This window comes from Diabrotica virgifera, chromosome 8 (genome assembly GCF_917563875.1).
Source record: "Diabrotica virgifera virgifera chromosome 8, PGI_DIABVI_V3a".
NCBI lineage: Eukaryota > Metazoa > Arthropoda > Insecta > Coleoptera > Chrysomelidae > Diabrotica > Diabrotica virgifera.
Window position 1 is genome coordinate 126,824,159 of NC_065450.1, and position 21,639 is coordinate 126,845,797.

At 31.7% G+C, this 21,639-nt stretch overlaps 2 long non-coding RNA genes across 3 annotated transcripts; both read right to left on the reverse strand.

Annotated features, from left to right (window-relative positions):
- Window positions 1–3,050: 3,050 nt before the first annotated feature.
- On the reverse strand, window positions 3,051–5,500 carry LOC126889524 (uncharacterized). The gene is made up of 3 exons (XR_007700070.1): window positions 5,263–5,500; window positions 5,010–5,204; window positions 3,051–3,232 (listed from the first exon to the last, which is right to left on the reverse strand). It is a non-coding gene; the product is annotated as an uncharacterized LOC126889524 (long non-coding RNA).
- Window positions 5,501–8,290: 2,790 nt separating this feature from the next.
- On the reverse strand, window positions 8,291–11,303 carry LOC126889523 (uncharacterized). Of its 2 annotated transcripts, XR_007700069.1 has the most exons (4): window positions 10,259–11,303; window positions 10,113–10,204; window positions 9,855–10,010; window positions 8,291–8,568 (listed from the first exon to the last, which is right to left on the reverse strand). It is a non-coding gene; the product is annotated as an uncharacterized LOC126889523 (long non-coding RNA). The 2 variants fall into 2 exon arrangements; XR_007700068.1 differs by having other exon boundaries at window positions 10,113–10,892.
- Window positions 11,304–21,639: the final 10,336 nt, after the last annotated feature.

The window sequence follows — 21,639 nt, forward strand, 5'->3', positions numbered from 1 at the left end:
CCCCTAATATACTCATTTCTAATTTTATCCTTCTTTGTCACTTCCCTCATCCATCTAAGCATTCTCATTTCCGCCATACATACATTCGTTGTTCCTCTTTCTTTTTCGCTTCCCAACATTCAGTTCCGTACATCATAGCCGGTCTTATGGCTGTTTTATAGAATTTTCCCTTCAGCTTCATTGGAATTTTTCTGTCGCACAACACACCACTCGCTTCTTTCCACTTCATCCATCCAGCCCTAATTCTACTGCATGCATCTCCATCTATTTCTCCATTACTCTGTAATACCGATTCCAGGTACTTAAAACTACTGCTTTTTACAATCAGTTCACCATCCAAAGATACCATTTTATTTGTAGTAACTCCATCTTTAAATGAACATTCCAAATACTCTGTTTTGTCCTACTAAGTTTTAAACCTTTTTCCTCCAGAGCTTGCCTCCACTGTTCCAGTTTTTGTTCTAAGTCTCTTTCACTATTTCCTACTAACACGACATCATCAGCATAGATTAAGCACCATGGAATGTTACCCTGTAGTTTCGCTGTTATCTGGTCCAAAACTAATGAGAATAAATACGGACTAAGCGCAGAGCCTTGGTGCAATCCTACTGTCACATGAAATTGATCAGTCTCTCCCACACCTGGCCTAACACTAGTCGTTACTCCCTCATACATATCCCTCACAATCTTTACATATTCACCAGAGACTCCTTTCTTATTGAGTGCCCACCACAGAATCTCTCGAGGAACTCTATCATATGCTTTCTCAAGATCAATGAATACCATATGAGCGTTTGTTTCTTTACTCCTGTATTTTTCCATCAACTGCCTTATAATGAAAATTGTATCTGTTGTTGATCTGCCCTGCATAAAGCCAAATTGATTCTCGGATATGTCGGTCACAAGAATCTACAGGTCGAGCAAGTCTCGTAAATTTCACGATTGCGAGCCACGCTTCACGCAACCGTGTTTGCGTACTTGTGTTTCGAGTTGCGTGGTCGTGCGGAGTTATATTTACCAATTCGCGCAATCGTACTTGAGACGCTGTGTCAGGTGAGGTGTTTGAAAATTTGTGTAACTTGATTGCTTGATTCTGTGGTGTGAAGGTGGTTAAACTTTTGTTTTATTTTTTTTTTGTTTTGTTTGTTTTTGTTGTTGCGAATATATCGCAGAAAGTTTTTAGATGAAGTAATTGTATGATGAAGATAACACAGAAAATACAAGAGGGCAGCATACTTTGCAAAACAACTGTTACAATTTGAAATCAACAATTTGTTAAGTTGTTGTCTTGCAGGTAAAAAAAGTGACTTTTTAAAAAAATTATATCTTGGAAACTAAAAATTATTTTTATTTATAATTGAAACATGTAAAAGTATAGTACTCTCAAAAAAATTTCAGCCAAAAATATTCATTTTTGTAGAGTTGACTGCAATTTTTCGACAACAGCCCTTTTTTTCGGTGAGCAGCATAACAAGTCCAGTCTCATCTGAAATCAAAGTTTCTTGTAGTTTATACCTCTGGCTAGTGAATGAACAAAGGATTTTTTATTAGATGAGGTCATTTTTGTTTTATAAAAAAAACTACTTTAAAAATGAGAAAAATTGGGGTCAAAAATGTGTTTAAACTTATGTAAAATCTTCAAATTTCATTTTTTTAAATTCCTTCGTTCATATTCTAGCCAGAGGTATAAACTACAAGAAACTTTTTGATTTCAGATGAGACTGGACTTAGTTATGCTGCCAACGCAAAAAAACTTAAACTCTACAAAAATGAATATTTTTGGCTGAAACTTTTTTTGAGACTACCTTAAGTACTATACTTTTACATGTTCCAATTATAAATAAAAATAAATTTTAGTTTTCGAGATATAATTTTTTTAAAAAGTCACTTTTTTTACCCACAAGACCTATGTAACCCCTTAAAAAAATGTTTGGAAGAATATGTTTGATGGCCAAGATGCATACATATATTTAGAAGGAAAGTTCCTGATTTCTGTAGTATAATACATAATATCGAAGAGGAAGTAGCCCTAAGCGCCGGACTCCACTTGCGATTTGTAGTTGTGAAGATTGAACACATTCTTTCAAATAGAAGTCAATCCATGATTATTTAGTCACAAATGGATTGACTTGTATTTGAAACAATGTGTTCAATCTTCCTGATTACAAATCGCAAGTGGAGTGCGGCGGTAATAACACCAAAATATTCCATATAGGTCCATAGAAGGTACACAGACATTGAAAAATTCCTGGAATATCCCCGAAAACATGTTCCCTGAACATCCCAGGAAAATCCTGTGTCAGCATTTTAAACATTACCTGAATGTCCTATTGGAACATTCCATGAATGTCCTCTGGACATTCAAAATATATTTTGTAGACATTCCCTGGATATACCAGAAATACAGTGATGAACGCTCTAATAACCGGCAAAATAGCACAAAAGATGTATTAAGTAGTGAGATAAAAAGACATGAAACTAGTCGAGCTGGGAAATTTAGCGATATTAACTTATACATTTAGATTGTATTGATTGTGTACCACCTTCAGACGTATCAGACGAGTTTGGAAACTACCACTGTCACAGTGACAGTTTTAGTTGACATACTCCTCCGATATGTGTAAAGGTGGGATCAATATAACGTAAATTTAAAGGTTAATTTCGCTAAATTTCCCAGCTCGACTAGTTTCATTTCTTTTTATCTCACAACTAAATATGTTGCCCATATTTTGCCGGTTATTAGGGCACTCATCACTGTACATCCTTGCTGATGTGACAATACCTCCTATCTGTTTTTTCATGAGTTTTGTATGAGAGATGAAAAAACATGTTTTAAGGTCACCTCCTGTGTTCATATGTAAGTTTTGACTTGTTTTGTAGTTCATAGATAGTTTAATTTACTACAAAACAAGTCAAAAAATATCATATGAAAACAGGAGGTGACCCTAAGACAAGTTTTTAGTCTCTCTTACAAAACTCATGAAAAAACAGATAGGATGTATTATTACATCACTGACGATATGTGGCCATACCAAATAATACATCCTTGATAAATATAAACATTTTTATTGAACAAAATCTTTTCATACATTTTTTTAATGCAATTTACTGATACTCCTAAATATTTCAAAAAAATGTGTCACATTTGCTTTGTAAACCTTTCTTTTGCCTTTCGTAGCCACATATTCCGTTTCCTTCCTGGTTTTTTGTAGACCACTTCTCTCAGCTGATTCTAAAAAAAATAAAATAAATGGTAATTTTTCTATCCTTTACAATTAACAATCCGAAGAAATATTATTTACAGATAATGATATGCATAATAATAATAGGTTTGTTCTAGCATCAGTTTGAAACCATCAGCGAATAGTGGACCAGCGCGAGTAGAGGGGATCGCACTGGTGACTGTATTATGTTCTTTTACTGACCAACTGTTTGCTGATGGTTTTTGACTAGTTTGACAGAACAAACCTAATAATAATGAATATTTTGTATTTTGACAATGACATCTGATGTGGAAGTCAAAACATTAATAAAATTATTTTTTCAAGTTAGCTTTCACATGCGCGTCTTAAAATTGTACTTTTAATACTTATATCATAAATAACTATTAAAACTGTCTTAAGAGGAAACAGTATCGATCAACAGGTAGCGAAAATGTGTTCCAAGATTGCGGCTGTAATTTTGAATATTTTTTCAAGATATTTGGCACACATATTCGTAATATAATAAAGAATGGCGGTACAGAACCCAATTTGAAAAATATATTAATATGTGGAAATTACTCTGTAATTAAATACAATATAAAAAAACGAGCTTGTACCGCCATTAAGAAGAACAAAAAAATACACTTTTTTCAAATACAACTTTTTTATCCGATTTTGTGTTATTTTGGAACTACTAAAATTTTTTATTTCATTAGTAGTTCCAAAATTACACAAAATCTAGGCATCGGATAAAAAAGTTTATTTGAAGAAAGTGTATTTTTTTGTTCTTCTTAGTGGCGGTACAGGCTCGTTTTTAAATATTGTATAATTACAGAGTAATTTCCACATATTAATATATTTTTCAAATTGGGCTCTGTACCGCCATTCTTTATTATTTTACGAATACGCGTGCCAAATGCCTCGAAAAAATATTCAAAATTACAGTGACAATCTTGGAACACGTTTTGGCTACCTGTTTATCGCTACTGTATTACCTTAAAACATTGTAATTTGCTAAACCAGTATATTTTACTCTACTACTACTCTACTAGCTACCTCATTTTCCACTGTTTCTAAAGACTTGTTTACATGGGTAGAGTTTTGAGGAGAGTAGAGTAGTGGTAGTACTCTACCAAAAATGGCTTGATACCATTCACATGAGGAGAGTACAAGTATAGTACTGATGCTAGTATAGCGAAACCGATTTTTGTATTTTTAAACACTCTTGATTATAAGTGCACCTTAAATTCTTAATTTTTTGCTTAAGCTCGTTTACTCCAAAGCCCCCTTTGCCATTCTTTCGACGATTTCATCCTCCGCAGCTTGCTGCAAACTTTTATTTCTGTAGTATACACTACCTAAATTCCATAAACACTGGTATTCGCCGTATTATAGCTCTACAAGTTTTAAAGTTTCATCTTCAGTGAACTTCATTTTCACTATTTACACAAAACACAATTCCAGCCAGAATGACAGCGTTCCCATGTACTCTCCTACCTACTCTATTCTGCCATAATTGAGCGTGTTCCATGGGTAGAGTGTGCAGCCGAGTAGACATTTTGGCAGTAGTGGTGGTCATAGAGTAGTTACTTTGCCATAGGTTGCTAGTCAGTCTACTTTAACTCCAACTATACACTCTACCAGCTATTCTACTGTGCTGAGCATTTTTACAGGTAGAGTTACTCTACTCTATCAAGTACTTGCATCATTACTCTACCCGTGTAAACAAGTCTTAAATCTACTGAATGAAAATCTACTTAATCTTAATCTACTCTTAATGAAAAATGTCTAAAATCATTTACCCACCTAGTATTATTGTAGAATTTAAGACAGTCCAGTGCCTTATAAATAATTTCAATATGAATATTTTTCCCTTTAATTCTCCTTTGATACCACTCCATTTTAGATTTTGGGGAACTTATTTCATTGTGTTTATAGCCCATATTTATTGAAGGAACCCAATCTGGAGATTGTTATTATCGATTAAGTCGGCTGGTTTTCCTATAAGATTAAAATGTTAACATCTTCAAAAATCGTTACTGTTGTAATTGTAACTTACCAGATATAGGTGCCGTGGCCGTTAGTAGGCATCCGCTATGAGAGAAATTTTTTGGAAAATACGAAAATATACATTATTTTAAGCTATTCTCAAAAAAAAATTTTGCGGATTATCCATTAGTTTTCATAATAAAAGACTTTGAAAATTGGATTTTATACACTTTTTTAGACCGCCATATTGATAATTACATGTGACGTTGCTGGATGTTGCCAAATCTATAAAAAAATTTAGTTTTACAAGTAACAAATTTTGACGCATTTTTGTGGGGAAATGCACCTAACCTAACCAAACCTGGACCGTACGGGCATCGGTACAGGAGGGATTTTTCTCGATTTATCTTTGAAATCTAGGGATTTTTAATGTGTGACATAATTTTTATATTTATTGCTAGTGCCACCTACTATGTAGTAATTAAACAATTCAAATTTAACAATACAGTTTTCTTCAACTTTGTTGGCGTTTATTGTTTTGTTACAAATTGACAGCTGACAATGACATTTTCTTATTTTTTTGTTAACATTGACAGCTGACAGTGACATTTATAATATTTAACAAAAGGTAATGACAGTTTCTTCTTTTTTTTTTGTTGACATTGACAGCTGACAGTGACATTTTCTTCTTTTTTTGTTGACATTGACAGCTGGCAAGGACAGTTTTTTTGTTGACATTGGCATCTGACAATGGCATTTTCTTCTTTTTTTGTTGACATTGACAGCTGACAAATGGTACTGACAGTTCTTTCGTTTTTTTGTTGACATTGACAGCTGACAAATGGTAATGACAGTTTCTTCTTTTTTTTGTCGACATTGACAGTGACATTTTTTTGTTAACACTGACAGCTGACAATGACAGTTTTTTTTGTTGACATTGACAGCTGACAATGACATTTTCTTCTTTTTTTGTTGACATTGACAGCTGACAAATGATAATGGCAGTTTCTTCGTTTTTTGTTGACATTGACAACTGACAAATGGTAATGACAGTTTCTTCGTTTTTTGTTGACATTGACAGCTGACAAATGGTAATGACAGTTTCTTCTTTTTTTGTTGACATTGACATTTTCTTCTTTTTTGTTGACATTGACAGCTGACAATGACATTTTTTTCTCTTTTGTTAACATTGACAGCTGACAATGACATTTTCTTCTTTTTTTGTTGACATTGACAGCTGACAAATGGTAATGATAGTTTCTTCTTTTTTTTGTTGACATTGACAGCTGACAGTGATATTTTTTTCTTTTTTTTGACATTGACAGCTGACAATGACATTTTCTTCTTTTTTTGTTGACATTGGCAGCTGGCAAATGGTAATGGCAGTTTACATAATAAATGGCAGTTTACAATTAATAAACGGGCAGACTGCAATTGCGCGCAGCGGTCAGAAAGGAGGAAGACCTAACCCTTCGGTCCAAACCTAACTTACGGGTAACAGAGTGAGAGAACCGCAGGAGGTATTTGACCGCTGCGCGCAATCACAACCCACCCTAATAAACATAGTTTAATTTGTATCTCTCCATTGACCTCACCGTACATAAACGGCGACACTGTCTTTCTTTGCACTTAAACTGTTTTTTAATTAATCAAACACTTTGCAAATGTTGGATTAATTCTAAATCGCTTTGTGATATTATTAATATCAAAATAAGAAGTTACATCCATTTTTCGATACTAAACGTGAATGACAACTAATCTTGTTTTGACAAATTTTCAAATTCCAAAGATATTTTGATTTATTTAGGCCCGGTCTTTTCACCTCAGGATAAATAGTTAACGGGAAGTTTATCTGACAGATAAAAAAAGTAGCGTCTTTTCACTCTGGAATAAAGTTATCCGGCAGATAAATTGACGTTAAATATCAAATATTTAACTGCCGAATAAAGTACCGAATAAGAAGTTATCTGGCAGATAAACTTTGATTTTCGTATATTTCATGGTTTCTGATTACCAGGAAACTAAAAATATAACCTAAAATCTTGAGGGTCTGATTGAATTTATTGCAAAAGTAAAATTTTGTTCTTTCTAAAAATTCTCAATCACAAATTTTATGTTATTTTGTTTTTATACATACCTACCTACTGTAATTTTTTAAGCAGAGTTATTAGATATTAAATTAAAGATGGGTTATAATTTGAAAAAATTATAATAGGTATGTATTATTGTATACCTACCCAACTATATTCATTTACAAAGGAAAACAAGTTGTAAAAAATAAAAATAGAATAGTTTCTTATCCCATCATTTCTTTGAATTGCCAAATATTTTACGATTCCAAAATGAAAGGTATTGATATATGTAGGTAGTAACTAGAATTATGTATGCACATGGTTCTCAGAAACAGTAGATGATACCTACCTTGAAAAAAAAGCTGCTGTTAAGTATCCAAAACATACTGGGTGTATCATGAAATTCTAAAAAAATAGAATATAGGAAGACTGATTTTATATTCTGAGAATTTCGTAATACTCCCCGGATATGTTTTAAATAGGTACCTTCTTACTAATATTTTTTTGTGCCAAATATAAGTAATTCTGTATTATTGCTGTTTAAATTCAGATCATAGCAATGGGTTGTTACTTTTTTAATGAGTCCGCAAATACATCCCTTTTTGTATATAGCAGAAAACAAAATGATTACATTGATTCAGTTGTCCTACACTGAAGCAATATATTTATAACATAGAGAGAGATGAAAATGAAGACAATTTTGAAAATGAATTGCTAAGTATAGACCAGGAATAAGCTAAATTATTGAATTTACTGAAGTTATGATGTTTGATAACCTTATAAAAATTTTTGTGTTAAGCTTGTCACGCACGGGGAACTATACTAAAATATATCTCATATCACTCACTATAGTAATGAGTGAGGCTGCATACACGGAACTATACCTAATGTATATTATGGTTCCGTTTATGCAGGCTCACTCATTATTATAGTGAGCAATATGAGATGTAATATATCTATTATAGTATACCTCCTGGTCAGTAACAAGCTTTATGGGGAAATAGAAGGATCATTAATATACATGTATAATTTTTTATTCTTTATTTAATTGTCCTTTGTATAATTTAATTATTAAATTTAATAAATCAATGAATTTTTGTGTCTCTTCTGCCCTTTAATTTTCTCTGGCACGCTTGTGTTCTACCCTTTCCTCCTCTTTTTCTATCTGAAGCAATTGAGCTATGTTGGGTATTAGCGTTGTTCTTTCTTGTAATACATTCTCTAGTTTATTATTGGTAGCTTATTTCTGGAACTAGCTTTTTCTTTGAGAACACAGGATTCCATCTTCTAGGTGTTTGTCATATCTGTAACCAATTTTTTTTATTTAGAAAAGTGAAAGATATCTACTATGGGCCATTCCACGAACATACGCCTGTTTTGGATTATTTCGACAACGAATATTTTACTGTGCAACCTAAGAAGTACGAAAGTAAATGGCACTAATAATTATTCCAATAAATAACAATGTAATTTGCAATTTACTTTTGTTCTTCTTATTTTGCAACGTAAAATATTCGTTGTCGAAGTAATCCAAAACAGGCGTATGTTCGTGGAATGACCCATAACAAATATTAAAATTAGGTTTTATTCTTGTTATTGGGATTCTTCAATTTACCATGTAAATTATCCAATCTTTAAAATATTGTGTTTTGATATACATAGTTGGTTTATCCCTAGTTTACTATTCAATATACCAGTTGGATGGATTATAAATCTGTAGCGTTTTGACAATGATTGATATGTCCATCTAGCCTAATTTTTCAGGAGGGCATTTTGAAAGTTTAAATCATGTTTTGTCAACCCAAAAACGAAAAGTAATCAACATAAGAAATCAAGTAATATATCAAGTTCTGGCCTACCTAATACAGTAGAATCCAGATTATCCGTGCTCCTCGGGATCGAAGGTGGCACTGATAATCCGAACATGTATTTCTTATGTATAATAAGTACGTATACACATACATATTATAATATTATGTACCTACCATAAAAAGATAACAGAAAAAATAAATCTTTCATTATGAGTCTCTCTTTCGTCATATAGAGTTTCCGTTAAGTGATTTACAATGACGCTATGTTGATAAAACCTCAAAAATGCAACTTGAGTAATAGAAAATCATAGCACGGGTAATTAGGGTTCTACTGTAAGTTAAAAGGGGACATGTGGGACAAAGGGGGTTTTACCTTCATCATACACATACCAAACTATACCAACTTGAAGAAATGTTACTAAATAGCATATCAAGCAAATAATCTCATTATGGCTAAAATCAGACGTAACATCAAGTTTTGCCATATTGCATGATATTTACAGAAATATAGTATTGAATTTAAATAAAAGTTTTCCCCACATTAACAAATTTTTACATCATTGAACAGTCATTAGGTTTGTTCTAGGATCAGTTTCAAACGGTTTGAAACCATCAGCGAATAGTCGACCAGCGCGAGTAGATAGGGGATAGCACTGGTGACTGTATTATGTTGTCTCACTGAGCAACTAATTGCTGACGGTTTCTGACTGTTTGCTAGAACAAACCTAATATTAATAATCATATAATATGTACATATATAATTATGTAAACAAAATTACCACTGCATCTGTTTCATTAGCTAGCTTGTCTTTATTTAAACTTGTCTTTGTCTTCTATTTTACATACAAATCAACAGTTTTCCTCTAATTTAAAATGGATTTACCTCTTGTTCAAGCTCTCCAGTAAACTATTTCAGCATAATCAATGTTTTCCTTCTAAAACAATATTGTTGTCTGATTAAAATATGGAAATGTATTTCTAAACCTTATGACTTTGTATACCTATTTTTTTAAGTTGTAATTCTTTGATTTACTTACATTTCCTTCATTCCTTCTTCCAAAATGGAAATAAAATCGATAAAATCATCTTTGAAATACTTTGAATCTAATTATGTTAGGTTAAGTTAAAGCTGAAATTATAAAAATAAACATAAAAGTCAGGTGTGTTCGGAATCCAAACTTACTTTTAAGCTTATCTACCGGATAACTAACTGGAACATAAATTGACGTGAAAAGACGGGTACATTTTATCTGGCGAATAAATATTTATCCTCCAGATAGCTAACTGCCAGATAAGAGCATATTTATTCGGAGGTGAAAAGACCGGGCCTTAAAATTTTAAATTACATCAATATTTGAAACAGAAAACCTTACGATAAAAATTGGCAACCTAGCACAGTCGTTGTCGAATGTCGATCTAAATGTCATAAACATTTTGTGATTTTGTGTTGTGATTTTGATTACTTGATTGCAAAAATGTTGACAGAGAGAATTTAAAATTTTGTTGGATTATAATATTTTCAATATAATCCAGTATTCTAATAAAAATAATGAATTATACCGCACTAATATGGATTAATAAGATATAAATAAAAGGTCAGTACCTACAAATATAAAATATACACTTCTATTTGGGGAAAATATGTCTGAAATTAGTAAGGTTATGTATGGAAAAAACCAATTTTTAAAGTTGATTTTTATTTAAATGAATGAGTAATCCGCAAATTTTTTTCGGGAAAATAGCTTAAAACAATGTATATTTTCATATTTTCCAAAAAATTTTACCCGATGCGAATGCCTACTAACTGCCACGGCACCGTTCCTGGAAATATAACAATATAATATACATGATGTTATTAATTTGTTATACAATTTTACCTGGAAAGTAGTTCTGGACATACGAAAATGTTCTCTAAATTGGATATTGAATTATGGTTTATATATATTTAATTTCATCTCATCCTTCTGGAATAATTTGAGGTAGGTACATCTGCTAAATGTATAACGGCATTTGCTAATTTCGTCCCCAAACAAAAGTTCTTCAAGAATATTATCCATTTTAGTTTAGACAGTTTCAGTTTTATTTAAAATAAAAACAAAACTGTCTAGGTTTAGGTTATAAATTATATAAACAAAGAATAAAAACATAAACAAATGGAACACAGAACACTCTCAATCGAATGTCAAACGTCAGTCGTTCACTAGTAAAAAAACTGTCAGCGTTTCAGCGCAAATTAATCGGATTGCACTCGGATTATTCTGGTGAACGCGACCGTTATATACCAATAACGTATGACGTAGATATATTAATATTATGTGACACATGACAGAAGCTCGAAACAAATGACTGTGAATGAAAAGCCCTATACTGAAAAAAGTAATACTTTTGAAAATTTTAAACGCAGAATGAAAGACTAAATTATTACCGAGGGCTGAAAGTCCCTCAGAATAAATAAAAAGTTTCTTTTGAATGAGATCTTTGAAAATAAAAATCACACTAAATTGTCTCTTAGTTTTTCACCCCTGTAAATTTTGTCTCAGAATTCGAAAAAATAAATCCTATTTAAATATAGTATTGGAGCCGAAATTTTGCGACCTATGTGAAATAAAGATATCTATCATAAATCAATAATTCAAAAAGTTTGCTTTCGTCACATCCCCTAATTCCTAATCCTGTTTTATTTTGAGTGGGTATAAAAGTTTCAACATACTAAAATACTGTTATTTGTTTCAATCTTTCTATGTAAGCCATGCATAATATTGTGTAATTAATAAAAATAGAAAATTGAACTAAACCTACGAGCAATATTATTTAATTATGTAGTTTTATATAGTTTCTTCTGGCCTACGCGATACGCCACTGGCACTCGTGTTTGGTTCTAACTTGGTTTTGGCTTCAGTTTCGTTCTCGTTGCGGTCACTCCAGGGAGAGGGTAAAAAATTTTCCATACTCTAAGTGTAACGGTATAATTATGGAGACCTGTAAGAAGGAGTGGAAACGCAATGCATCGTTTGTGGGCTAACTTTTCAACCTCTAATTCAACTTTCAGCAATCGCCGCTAGAGGCGCAAGTGTTCGAATAGGTGCTACAAATACATTAGCTCTTATGGACTTATTTAATATTTAACTCATTTTATTTTTGTTTTTAGCGTAATTAGACATTAATTTATTGGTGGATTGTAGCTGAATATGTTTTATGCCAAAAATAAATTATTTTAACCTTATAACATATCGACGTGTGGTAAAAAGTGTATTCTTTATATACCATTGTAGATGGAGATGTGACATCAAATTTAAATTTGTCATTACTTTAATATGTAGGACAGCTTATTTTGAAGCGGAAATATTTTGTCACATTATCTAACTGCCACATTTATATACCAATGGTATTTCAACTGCAAATTAATTTTTTAATATCTTTGTAACTGATATCAAAAAGTTTGTTAGTTGAAAAAATTGACTTAACTGTACGTAATTGTTTTTAAAAAGTTTTTTAAATAATTTGAAGTTTATTGATCAATTTTTTTTAATTATTCTTTTTATCAAAATTTAAACTGCTTTTTTTTTGAATACTTCATTTATCTATATTCTGAAAGCTTACCTATCAGATGTTTAAATTTAGTTAATAAAAATATATAAACTACGCAGACGATAGTCTGACTTTTATAAAATTAATGGTAATTTTTGTGAAATATTTTGTCTCAAAAAATGCATTGTTTCGACAGAAAAACTTTCAAGATCGTCCTACTATTATCACTATAATTTTCAGGTTAAAATAAAAACCAATAATAGGCACAAATTTTATTTACACCGAAGGAAATAACATACAAACGAATAGGTTTAATCCACGAACGTTATAAATAACATAAAGACAAATCTTTATAAAAAGTCTTTATTAACTTCGTTAAGTTCCCTTTTGAATTTTTTATCGGAACGATAACTCGATATAAATCCCGGTACGAAGCAAGTTCTTTTAGTGTAAGCTTTCTTGGCACTCATATTTAAATAATATTAACCACCAAAACCAATAATCTTATATTAACTACGAATAATTAATTATTTTCGAAATTTTCACATTCACTCCAATGCAAAAGTAGCATCTATTTCTACGCCACCGCCGCCCTAGCGAGAAACCAAGCAAACAGGCAAAATTGTGCACAAAAATTTCAAGGTCGTCCTATCTCGATTCCTCTCCTCTGTGTAGGTCTCCATAGGTATAATATTTTCGCTAAGAATTTTTTGACATTCCCTTCGAGTGTAGACAACCAGTTCTACCTTTTACGAGTCATAGGTTTCATGGTTTCAGCAATTAACAAAAATATTGTATTTTATAAATTTAGAACGTTTGTAGAAAAAACATTGTATGATATACGTGTTAAAAAGTACATTTTTAAGGCACTCATGTGAATTGCAAACTTTCACGTGCGTGCCTTAAAATTGTACTTTTAACACTTATATCATAAATAACTATTAAAAACAGTCACAACAAAAAAGTTAATATTGTTAAGAAGATTTCCTTTGAGGAAACAGTGATACAAGTGCAAATTTTTCACAGATTGAGTTATCAACACTACGATATTACTAATACTCGTCTTTGTCTGGGGACCGATAAGTCAGTATTGCAACTCTTCCTTTATTTAACTGAAATATTATATTTTTAATTTTTTATAAATATCAAGCCAAATAAACAATAAATGTAAATAAACCAATAAACTGTCACTGTCATTGAAAATTATAAACGTCAAAATACATTCTATGTTTATCCTTGTTTAACTAATTGTGATTTCTATGGAAAAGCGGCTTAATCTTGCGATAATTTCATGCATGGAAAAAGTTAGAGTGGAAGTACTAACGAGCGATCCACAATTATTGGGATCAAAGCTAGCCGTGCAAAAATTACGTATATCTTGTTTTGAATATATCATATTATATATCATTGATCTGAATTTATTGAATCTGAATATATATCATTGGTTTATCAATTAATTTTGTTAAACATTATAAAACATAAAAAATCAGTCAAAACCTTTAACACAGAACTTTAATCAAAAATAAAAAGAATTAACAAAATTATAAGTAACAGTAATAAATAAAATCAAACAAGGTGCTGTATATGTCCACCACCAACATCTCTACATAACATAACTTTTCTTGTTAAGTTGACGTAAACCTGAAAGTATATCTGAATTAAGAATAGACATGCACTGTATAGCTATCTCTGTCGTTCAGAGCCACCTATGACGACAATAATTTTGGATCACACGCAGTGCCGCGCCAGCATGTGGTAGCGCCTGTGTGCAAAACATTTAATGGCGCCCAAAATATACGCATTTTTTTAAATCGTCTCGTTATGTAAAACAATGTTAATTCTACGGAAGCCCAAGCGGGGATTTTTGCGGTTACTCGAGCGCGTCAGATTATCATATGGGGAGAAACCTGGTACCCTGCAGATGTACCTCTACCAAATATTGGCTCTTAACACAGGGGAGTTCGTTAAGGGCGGTCCGAAAAAAAATCTAACCTTATAAAAACTCGAAATCGTCAGATTAAGATAAGGTAAGTTAAATACATGCAAAACAGTGTATATTTCAAAAATCTGACAATTTGAGCGGGGCGTAAGGAAATGAGCGGGGCGTAAGGAAATGGGCGGGTCACAAAGTTTCACAAAAAAAGCGAATATTTCACGAAATGAACGTCAGATCGAAAAACTAAAAAATACGTCTTCAATATTTTTCAAAAATCTATCGAATGATGCCAAACACGAAACCCCACGGAGAGGGGTGGGGAGTAAATTTAAAATTTTAAATACGAAACCTGCGATATTTCGCAAAATGAACATCAGATCGAAAAACTGAAAAATACACCTATTCAAAATTTTTCAAAACTCTACCGAATGGCACCAAACACGACCTCCCACGGAGGTGGGGTGGGGGGTTACTTTAAAATCTTAAATAGGAGCCCCCAATTTTTATTGCAGATTTGGATCCTTGACGTAAAAATAAGTAACTTTTATTCGAGACATTTTTTCGAATTATGGATAGATGGCGCTATAATCGGAAAAAGCAATTGTTGGAAATGGAAAATTAAATTAAAAATGGAAAGTCCCCCACTTTATGGAAAACTTAACTTTTTTTTGGTTTTAGGACCTACTCTTCACAATCCAATAGGTCGCCGTAACGCTCGAGTAACTGCAAATTTAGCATACTTTCCTCCCCTACTATTATGTTCGTTATCGAACCGTTTGCTTTTCGACACCGTACCTAGCTGGTTAAAAAGTAGGCTCCACGTCCAGTTTCTCTGCAGTTTCATTCACTGTAGTAATAACATCATTAAATTTGTAGTAACAACTGTAGTTATAACATCATTTACCCTGGTATGTAAACCATTTAAGGTCAGCTGCATATTCAATTGTTTTTGATTATAAAATTTTGCTAACGCAGTTACTTCAGACCTTCATCAGAACTTCAGACCATATGTGGACTGAGCATATGAAGGGAAATGTTGATATTTTATCTCCTAAACATCTAGCTTGATATTTTGAATCAAGATCTTTATCCGAATTTGTTATATCACATAGCACCATAGATTTTTGTCAAATTTTTATACAATGGCTTTAAACCATCAATTCTGCTGGACCAGCGTGTATCAAATAAATGTTTTGAAGTCAGATTTGTGAAGTGTTGTTTTATGATATATGATATCCCAACGTTTGGTAGAAGCTGAAAAATACAGGGTGTCCCGGAAAATAGTGCGTTCCTTTAAGGTATGGATAGAATACACAATTTAGAACAAAAAGTCCTATACCATTTTTTTCTAAAGTTAACCGTTTCCAAAAAAAAGATTACATTGGTTTCCATATACCTGAATTTTAATCTTCAGAAAATTAAATAATCTGGCAACATGTTACGCACTGGTGAATAAGAACTCGTTTGCGTCTTACAGTATTTAAAATAATCCAACCTAATACTTACTATTTTTGTTTACTATAATTTTTTTAAAATGTAGTTGAAATATGGCATAATTTTAAACGAATTATACTTACATATTTTAAGATGAAAACACATGTTTTAAATGAACCACCACTTTTGCGAACACACGAATTCAATGCACTCATACGACGAAAAATTCCAGCAAAACATTTTGAAAGAATTTTAGTAGGTATTATGCCTCTCCATTTATTGATCTGCCATAAATAAACAACATAATATCATAATATTACTCATGAACACACGATTCAAAAACATTTTCGGCGTTGACACTAAACAGGATTCTTCCAAATTATATGTTTACTAAACATGGGACTATTTACGTTTAGATTTTTGTACTTCACAGAGTTGCCAGATTTGAATTTGCGTTCCAAAATGTTTTATAGTTTTTTGGTCAAACGGTTGAATTTAGAAAAAAATGTTATAAGAGTTTTTTGTTCTACATGGTGCCTTCTACCTATACCTTTAAGGAACGCACTATTTTCCTGGACACCCTGTATTTATATAATTATTTGATTATACTAAAAAAACCGATTGTTTCGTGATTGAACTTCACACCATCATCAACTACTAAATTTAACGTGTGAGTAGCACATGGCATATACATAATAGATCGTGGATTCAGATCTAAAATAATAATCTTTTGCAAACCGTTATTTTTGCCACGCATATTCGAGCCATTATCATAACCCTGACCCCTCAAGTTATTGATATATAAATCAAAATTTTTTAATTCCTGTAATATTTTATAAAAGAGCTCAAACCCATACCTGTTATGTCGAAAATTGGACAAAAAGCTAAAAAATGTTCTCGTATTTTTAATTTTTTTAGAGCAGTCGTTAAGTGGACAAATCTAATGTTAATGCTTACTTGCTTCATATGTGCAATATCGGGAGTGCAATCTAATATGAATGAAAAGAATTTATTCTGCTTGCAAAGCTGGAAAATTAAATTTTGTATTTCTTTAGTTAACTCTAGTAACTTTGTAGGTACACTAGTGGCGCCCTTTAATTGCTGGCGCCTGTGTGCGCCGCACACATTGCACACGTGGACGGCGCGGCCCCGATCACACGATATATATACATAAAGAAAACTACCTCGAATACTTTGTAAGAATTAAGATGTATTATGTTTTTTTTTTGTAAAAAACGGCGCCTCATCTGAAAAAAAGGCAAGATATATTTTTTGTTACAATTTATAAGAGGAATTCAAAAATGATTTTTAATTTGACATGTCACAGTGACGCACTATTTTTTTCTTAAAAAAATCAGACCATTACCCGTACGCGCGCCAATGTTGAATATAAATTCTTCTGTCGCTAGTGAAGGATGTCATTTTGAATATTTATTGTAGCTTTGCGCCTATTTGAAATCTTATTAGATAGTGGTTCTTGATAAGTTATTAATGAAATGAAAAATACGCGCTAAGATGTTTATTTTTATAGGTACCTACATAAAAACAGTACATCATCTGCAAATAAGACAAGTGAGGTTATTTATCATAAATTAACCGTGGAATTTAAAAATAATTTTTAATTTGAAATATCTCAGTGGCGTACTATTTTTTCTTTAAAAAAATTCACACCATTACCCGTATGCGCTACAATAATGAATACAAAATTCTTACTTGGATGTCAAAAAATGCACAACCTACCAAATTTTATTTTCATTCCTCAACCGGTGTTGGAGTAATAAATAAATTGGCAGTTTGAAAAACATTTTCAACATCCCGTATCTTGAAAACGAAGCATTTGTGGACATATGTTTATAGTGCAAACTGCCATTATTTTTTATGTAGAATTACCCGTTAAAGTTTGTCATACTTATTTAGAAACACCCTGTATGTAGAATACATACATTACACTTACTTAAATATACTGTAATCTGAATAGATCAATTTTAAGGTAAGGTGCTCTGGAGACGGAAATATTTGAGGTTGGGGAATAATTGAAATAATAGCAATTAAAATGGATCTTGATTTTATTACTCGTATATTAATTTACTGTTTTGAACTACAAATATGCAGAATCTAATTCAATATATAGTGTTTAACCTGTAACAATTTTAGTTTAATTTCAACAATGGTTTTAAAGCCTAGTAAACTAACTTCAACCAAAAATAGACTATATAAACATAAAAACAATCAACAAAAGAAATAACCTGCATTTGTATAACAGACGAAGCTACCACATTTTACAGGCAGCAATGTTTCAAAAACGTTTTTAGTTCTTGTCGAAAAATACTTGGCGATATATTTTAAGTTAGGTCAATTCTAATATAGAATGTATATGACCACAATGACATATCAATAACAAAAAAGATAAAAATGTTCACAGCAACAATAAATGGTAACTGTCTATGACTGGTATCATCAAACAATTTGTCTACAAAAAGTAACTTTTGTAAAGTGTTTCATATGCAATAACTTAATAAATTTTTTTCATAAATCTGAAAAAAATTATGTATAAATATAAAAACTCACAGTTTCGACGAGAAATACAAATTTGTTAAAATCTTCACGAACTATGCCTACCTATTAATTTATAAAAATACCAAAAAAGTAGTATAATTTACTAAGTGCGTTTCTAATTAGTGCAGGGTACAAAATAACTCAGACACAAGTAATGACCAAAAGGTTCGTGTTCCCTACTAAACAAATAACTGAAAATTTAACTTTTTTTAAGATGTATACTGTATTCTAGTTGTTAATAAACTTTCAGTGTTTATACCAATAATTTCAACGCCAACGTAAACAATAAAGACCAAACAACCCGAAAAAAAAGCGTAGAACAATAAAATTCAATAACTTCTGGTAAATAATTTCCAAAAAGTGTTTATTTCCAAAACCCAAAATAAATCGATATAATCATCACAGAGAAGCTCAGAGCAAAGAAAGTCTTAGAGTAAATTGTGGGAATAGAGTATAAATTAATGTACCTATACATATATATATATATATATACAAATGGAAAGGATTAATGGGTAAGCAGCTGAAATAACGGAGCCAAGAGTACTCTTTTTTCAATATCAAATATATTTCGGTATTGCCTTTATACCATCATCAGTGATTGCTACAAATGTGTTATAAGTGAGTTGCTTTGTGAAATAATTAAAAATGTTATTAAACTTACAAAGTTGAGATTGCGGCTCTATGGTTAAAATTTTTTGTAAAAAATCTTCCAAAAGGGGAAACATCAAACATGTTAAAATTGTAAAAACACAAGAAAAAACAAAACATTTAAATGAAAAAAACTGTAACAATGCACATTTAAAAAAATAAATTAAGTTTTAAAATCTTTTTTGAATCTTAAGAAACCAAAACATCAGGTAGGTACAACCAGTACTTTTTTTGTACAAAAAAAAAAAAAAAAAAAACTTGAAATTAAAATGAATTAGCGGTAATCCTAAATGTTATGTTCTATGTTCTATGGTAGAAACAAATGATAGCTGACAATGACATAATGAAATTTTGTTTTGTGGTTTTATTCACCCTAACCTAACCTTACTTTTTTTCCACTTAAAAAAACATAATTCTCAAATGCAGATATTCGAGATGGAAAGAAATACGAAAAAACCTACAGCCTACAGCTTATATGCTTTTGGTTTATTCATATTCATCAGAAACCATGGTGTTACGATGTAGTTTGTTTGTATTGAATTCTTTATCTAAGTGAAGTAAGTGTGAGTAAATCTCACTTAAGTGGCTGATGTCTGATTTTTTGTTTATAGTTAAATCAGTCTCAGAAATAAAAGCCATTTCAAGAAACAACCTTTTAAAATAATTGTTTTCCACTGCTAGAACTTTAGCATCTGTATAGTTCATTTGGTGATCATTTTCATGGACATGCATGGATAAACTACATCTGTCTGGATATCTTCTGGCATCACTTCTGTGCGACGTGATACGATCTTTCAATCGTCTCGAAGAATGGCCTATGTACTGCAGATTGCAATTTGTGCATGGTATACTATACACTATATTTGACATATTGTCTTTCAAAGTTTTGTCTTTAAGTTTTGAGAAAACTGACTTCATTGTTACAGCTGTTTTTGTAGCAAACTTAAAGTCACCAACAGAATTGAAGATTCGTGTCAGTTTTGGTGTTACATTATGTATGTAAGGTAGTGTATAATATTTGGTGGGCATGGATGTTATGGCTACAGTATCAATTTCTTGATCAACAGTGGTACTGTTTACAGGAGAAAGGTTTTGTGTAGTGTTAAGTGTAACCGATGGTGTGCTAAACAAAATTTTCTTCAAAAGAGCTGGTGGATAGCCATTATCTAGGAACAACTGGTATAAGATTTTTAGGTTTTTTTGTTGTAGTGATATATCTGAGATTTGTATGACCCTACATTTCATTTGTTCAACTAAATTTAATTTTATGGAATGTTTATGGTAGGACATATAGTTTAAAAACCTACCTGAGGCCATAGATTTTCTGTACCAGTCTACTACTATTTTGTTATGATTTGAACGTATTAGCTTTGTATCTAAAAATGGGACAGACTGTAATTCATCTTCTACCTCAATAGTGAATTGAATGTAAGGGTCATAGCTATTAAAAAAGCTATGACCCTTACATTCAATTCACTATTGAGGTAGAAGATGAATTACAGTCTGTCCCATTTTTAGATACAAAGCTAATACGTTCAAATCATAACAAAATAGTAGTAGACTGGTACAGAAAATCTATGGCCTCAGGTAGGTTTTTAAACTATATGTCCTACCATAAACATTCCATAAAATTAAATTTAGTTGAACAAATGAAATGTAGGGTCATACAAATCTCAGATATATCACTACAACAAAAAAACCTAAAAATCTTATACCAGTTGTTCCTAGATAATGGCTATCCACCAGCTCTTTTGAAGAAAATTTTGTTTAGCACACCATCGGTTACACTTAACACTACACAAAACCTTTCTCCTGTAAACAGTACCACTGTTGATCAAGAAATTGATACTGTAGCCATAACATCCATGCCCACCAAATATTATACACTACCTTACATACATAATGTAACACCAAAACTGACACGAATCTTCAATTCTGTTGGTGACTTTAAGTTTGCTACAAAAACAGCTGTAACAATGAAGTCAGTTTTCTCAAAACTTAAAGACAAAACTTTGAAAGACAATATGTCAAATATAGTGTATAGTATACCATGCACAAATTGCAATCTGCAGTACATAGGCCATTCTTCGAGACGATTGAAAGATCGTATCACGTCGCACAGAAGTGATGCCAGAAGATATCCAGACAGATGTAGTTTATCCATGCATGTCCATGAAAATGATCACCAAATGAACTATACAGATGCTAAAGTTCTAGCAGTGGAAAACAATTATTTTAAAAGGTTGTTTCTTGAAATGGCTTTTATTTCTGAGACTGATTTAACTATAAACAAAAAATCAGACATCAGCCACTTAAGTGAGATTTACTCACACTTACTTCACTTAGATAAAGAATTCAATACAAACAAACTACATCGTAACACCATGGTTTCTGATGAATATGAATAAACCAAAAGCATATAAGCTGTAGGCTGTAGGTTTTTTCGTATTTCTTTCCATCTC